A 6,000-nucleotide genomic window follows, 5' to 3' on the forward strand; every position below is an offset into this window, starting at 1 on the left:
TTTTTTTTTAAGCTGGCCAGTACGGGGGTCAAACCCTGGACCTTGGTGTTATCAGCACTATGCTCTAACCAACTGAGTAACTGGCCAGCCCCTGTGACTGGCCTCTTTCACTTAGCATAACGTTTTCAAAGTTCACCTATGTTGTAGCATGTATCAGTACTTCATTTCTTTTTATGGTTGTTTTAGTTCATTCAGGCTGCTATAAAAAAATACCATAATCTGGGGAGCTTATAAACAACTGAAATCTATTTCTCGCAGTTCTGGATGGTAGGAAGTCCAAGATCAAGGTGCCAGCAGATTTAGTGTCTGATAAAGGCTGTTTCCTGGTTCACAGATGGTGCCTTCTCACTGCATCCTCACATGGAGGAAGGGGCTAGCTAGTTCTCTGGCATCTCTTTTATAGGAGAACTAATCCTATTTGTGATAGCTCTGCCCTCATGACTTACTCACCTCCCCAAAGCCCCCACCACTTAATACCATCACCTTGGCGGTTAGGATTTCCACATATGAATTTTGTGGGGACACAAACATTCAGACCATAGCAGTGGCTGAATGCCATTCCATTGCAGGCATAGACCACAATTTGTCTATTCACTCATCAGTTAATGGACATTTGGGTTGTTTCCACTTTCTGCTCTTATGAATAATGCTGCTGTGGACATTTGTTTGCAAGTTTTTGTGTGGACATATATTTTTATTTATCTCGGGACTATACCTATGAGTATAATTGCTGGGTATTATGGAAATTCTATGTTTAACATTTTGAGGAATTGCCAAACTGTTTTCCAAAATAGCTGCACCATTTTACAGTCTAACCAGCAATGTCTGAGGGTTTTAATTTCTTCACATCCTTACCAACACTTGTTGCTGCCTGTTTCTTATATTTTAGTTTTCTTAGTGGGGGTGAAGTGGTATCTCACAGTGATTTTGATTGGCATTTCCCTAATGACTAATGATATTGAGTATTTTTCCTGTACTTATTGGCCATTTTTATATCTTTGTTGGACAAATGTCTATTCAAATCCTCTGCCCATTTTCAAATTGGGTTACATATCTTTTTATTGCTGAATTGTAAGAGTTCTTTATGTATTCTCAATACAGGTTGCAATATGATATGATTTGCAAATGTTTTCTCCCATTATCTTTCACTTTCTTGATGATGTTCTTTGAAACACAATTTAATTTTGATGAAGTCAAATGTATTTATTTTTCCCTTGTTGCTGCTGAGGCTTTTGATGTGTATCTACGAAACCATTGCCTAACTCAAGGTCATGAAAATTTACTCGTACATTTTTGTCTAAGTGTTCAACAGTTTGAGCTCTTCCATTTAGGTCGTTGGCCTAGTTTGAGTTAATTTTTGTATACGGTGTAATTCCTTTCCATGTGGATATCACCAGTATCATTTGTTACCTCAGCACCCTTTGTTGAAAAATGATTCCTTCTCCCATTAGTGGTCTTGGCATCCTTGTCAAAACTCAATTGACCATAAATGTAAGGATTTTTTTCTGGACTCACAATTTTATTCCATTGATCTATATGTCTGTTCTTATACCAGTAACACACTCTCTAGGTTACTGTAGCTTTGTAGTGTTTTGAAATCAGGAAATATGAGTCCTCCAACTTTGTTCTTTTTTAAGCTTTTTTTTCGCTATTCAGAGTCCCTTGCAATTCCATCTGAAGTTTAGGATCAACTTTTCCATATCTAAAAGAAGGCAGTTGGGATTTTGATAGGGATTGTGTTGAATCTGGGAACTTTGGGGTATTCTGCCATATTAACACTATTAAGCCTTTTGATCTGTAAATATAGGCTGTCTTTTCATTTATTCGGGTCTTCTTTATTTTAACAATATTTTATAGTTTTTAGTGTATAATAGTCTCCCCTCCCTCTTTTGTCTTTAGTGCCATTGACTTGTTGAAAAAACTGGGCCAGTTGTCCTACAGAATGTTCTACCTTATGGATTTGCTATTTAACTTTTCCTCTCTCCCTTACATTTCCTGCAAATGAGAAGTCAGCCCTAAAGTCTTGATTAGATTCAGGTTCAATTTTTTTTCTTTTTTTTCTCTGAGAATATGTCATAGATGGTGCTGAGCGCTTTAGATTGCAACATATTCAGGGACACATAAAAGCTGGTTGTCCCATGGAAGAGCTTTAAGTAGGGAAGTTATATCAACTTTGCTTTATAAAAAGATCATTCTGATAATGAGGCAGAGAAGGGATTGAAAAGCATGATGCAGGAAGACCAACAATCATACATTGCTCTTATCCAGAGAAAAGGACATAATTTTTTGCCTAGACTGTTACAACAATCCCATAACTGATGGCTGTCTAGAGTGGCAATAGGGATGGAGAAAAGTACATCGGTTTATGACAAATTTAAGAGATAGAATTAACAGAACTTGGTGACTGACCTGATGTGGACAGTAGTTAAGGAAATAAAGAGCCCTGGAGGAGGAGTTAGGAGTTCAGTGTTATATGCAATTTATGCCCATGACACGATCAGTAAATATTTGTTGAATAAATTCAAGTGGAGATATCCAGTGTTCAAGTGGATGTACTAATTTGAAAGTCAATAATTTTGGGCTAGAGACAGAGATTTGGGAATTGTTTGTGTATAGATAGTAATTGAAGGCCAGTAAATTGGTGAGATTATCCAGAGAAAAAACAATGGGTAGGAAAAGAAGAGGTAGTAGAATATGAATCTTAAAGGGTATGTAGAGAAAGGTCTACAAAAGAGATTGAGAAGGTACAGCCAGAAAGGAAGGACAAAAATAAGAGTGTGATGTCATAGAAAACAAAGGAGGAGAAGGTGATATGGAAAGAGGAAACATCAGTTAGCTACTGCTGAGTAACAAACCACTCTGAAAATTAGTGGATTAAGAGTACAACCATTTATTTAGCTCATAATTCTGTTGGTTGAAAATTTAGGTTGGGGCTGGCCAGTTTGTTGGCTTGGTTAGAGCATGGTGCTGGTACCACCAAGGGTGATGGTTCAGATCCCCCTATGGATCTGAATGGCCAGCCATCAAAAAAAAAAAAAAAAAAAGCCATACCTAGTTGAGCAGTTCTTCTGGTCTCAGCTGGGCTCCCTGATCCATCTGCAATCAGTCACGGGTTGGCTAGGTAGCTCTACTTGTGGAGTTTGACATAAATAATGTAGTCACTTTTTGCAATGTACCTTAGAGGAAACAGCCAACAGTGAAAATGCTGCTAAGAGGTCAAGTAGGTTAAATTCTTGCCTCCACTGCTCAGGTGAAACTACTATTGCCAAAGTCATCAGTAATAGCCATGTCACTATGTTCACTAAATGACATGGCTGTCAATCAATGATGTTGGTTATAGCAATTTCAACTAAGCAATGGGGACAAAAGCCAGATGGCAATGGGAAAACAAGATGTCAGGCATGGAAAAGTTGTTCAAGAGGCTTGCTAGGATAATGAAGATGAATGAAGGGATGGTTTTGTTTTGTTTCATTTTGTTCTTAAGATAGAGGACCTTGAATATATTTACATGTTAATATAAAGTCAGAAGAGAGATAGGTTAGAGGATAGAGAGATACTGGAAAATAAGCGGTAATTCATAAGCTTGGCATTAATGTTTAACCTGAGACCAACCCAGGTGTGCTGAAATTGAAAGTTAAATAAAAATATGATAAACTACTTTATGCGGGACAAAGTCCAGAACAATGAGATGATTTCTATTGAAAATACTATTTTGCTTGTATTCACGTGTGGATTATATATGTGATAAGGTATCCACGTGCCATTCAAGGACTCTACGGAGGAAAAACTGCAAGAAACAGCCTTTGTTCTCCTCTGAACTCATGTCTACTTTGAAGCAGAACTCAGGACTGTGGCATCCCTCAAAAGCAAATTCCAATTCAAAAAGCATTAACAAGAGATGGGCATTTTCTTTCTTTTCTTTTTTTTTTTTTTAAAGATGACCGGTAAGGGGATCTTAACCCTTGACTTGGAGTTGTCAGCACCACACTCACCAGTGAGCTAACCAGCCATCCCTATATGGGATCCGAACCTGGGGCCTTGGTGTTATCAGCACCACACTCTCCCCAGTGAACCACCGGCCGGCCCCAGTGACGGGCATTTTTTGAGAAAATTGGGCTAAAACACAGTTGACCAAGTCCCTGGGAATCCTTGCTTTATGAAGGGGGCTTTACAATTCCCAGCTACTTGCAGATATAAGGCCTCATTTCTTCTCAGTTGTTCCTTAAAAGTGAAGCCCCTTGTTTCCTGAGACTTAGAAACCATCCCTTCCCAAGCTCATGCTTGCTTGGTTTTTGGTTCCACCTTTGCTTTGGGCCTTGGAGGATTTTCTTTGCTTTCATGTGAAATGAGCTATGAATTAAAAAAAGTATCATTGTCAGATGGAAATGGAAATCTCACTCTTTTTCCTTAACAAAATAACTTCATCAGAATATGCCTTGGGGAGACTCTGAAGGCTGAAGGGAAGAAGGAAGAAGGGCTCGGGCCTGGCGTAGGCCTCTCAGGCTGCCTAGAGAGGAACCGGACCTGGCACCGGAGCGGCGGCGGCAGCAGCAGCAGTATCGGTACCGCCCCCACACCCGGTGGCGGCAGCAGTGGCGGTGGCAGCTGCGGCCCCTCCTCACCCGAACATCAGGGCCCTCCAGACCAAGGCACCCCAACAATATCTCCTCAAGCCAAAGCCCCAGGACCCCAAGGACTGCATATGCACACCCTCCCACCCAACTCTTCCTCGGGATCTGACCTGACTGAAGGACATTTACCAGCCAACTGCTCCCACCAACTCTCCATAAGAGAGCCGGTCTGCCTGCTGTGTTCATCAGACTGCCCAGTGGAACAGAAGATACTCTGCTCATTTCATCTGATCTGTGGACTGTAAAACCCCCTGCCACAATGAATAAACATCAAAGAAAAGATACCACAAATACGAAAAATCAAGAAAGTACACCACCAAAAGATAATAACTCTCAAGCTCTAGATCCTATAGAACAAGAAGCCCTTGAAATGACTGACAAGGAATTTCGAGTGATAATTCTAAGGAAACTGAATGAGATACAAGAAAACTCAGCTAGACATCATGATGAAATGAGGAAAAGTATACAGGACCTGAAAGAGGAAATGTACAAGGAAATCAATGCCCTGAAAAAAAATGTAGCAGAACTTGCTGAACTGAAGAAGTTATTCAGCGAAATAAAAAACACAACAGAGAGTGTAACCAGCAGGCTTGTGGAAGTTGAAGAGAGAACCTCTGAACTTGAAGATGGGCTGTTTGAAATAACACAAGCAGACCAAAAAATAAATAAATAAATAAATAAAATAAAAAAGAATCAAAGGCATTGAAGAAAATCTGAGAGAGATATCAGACAACCTTAAGCGCTCAAATATCCGAGTCATGGGTATTCCAGAAGGGGAGGAAAAAGGAGATTGCATTGAAAACATATTCAACAAAATAGTGGCAGAAAACTTCACAGGTATAGGAAAAATCACAGATCTTCAGATCCAGGAAGCTCAACGATCTCCAAATGTATTCAACCCAAAAAGGCCTTCTCCAAGACATGTTATAGTCAAATTGGCAAAACTCAAAGACAAAGAGAGAATCTTAAAAGCTGCAAGAGAGAAGTGTCAAATCACCTATAAGGGAGCCCCAATCAGGCTAACATCAGACTTTTCATCACAAACCCTAAAAGCCAGAAAGGAATGGGATGATATATTCAAAATTCTAAAAGACAGAGATTGTCAGCCAAGAATACTCTACCCTGCAAGGCTATCCTTCCGAAATGAAGGGCAAATAGTATATTTCTCAGATAAACAAAAACAGCAGGAGTTCACCACCACACGACCACCCTTACAAGAAATTCTCAAGGGAGTACTGGGTTTGGTTCCTGAAAAATAACTACCACTGCCATAAAAACCCAAGAAAAATCTAAACCCACTAGTATAATAAAATGGCATTCATGGGCCGAGCCCGTGGCGCACTCGGGAGAGTGCGGTGCTGGGAGCATG

This window comes from Cynocephalus volans, chromosome 2, assembly GCF_027409185.1.
Source record: "Cynocephalus volans isolate mCynVol1 chromosome 2, mCynVol1.pri, whole genome shotgun sequence".
In the NCBI taxonomy this organism is placed as follows: domain Eukaryota; kingdom Metazoa; phylum Chordata; class Mammalia; order Dermoptera; family Cynocephalidae; genus Cynocephalus; species Cynocephalus volans.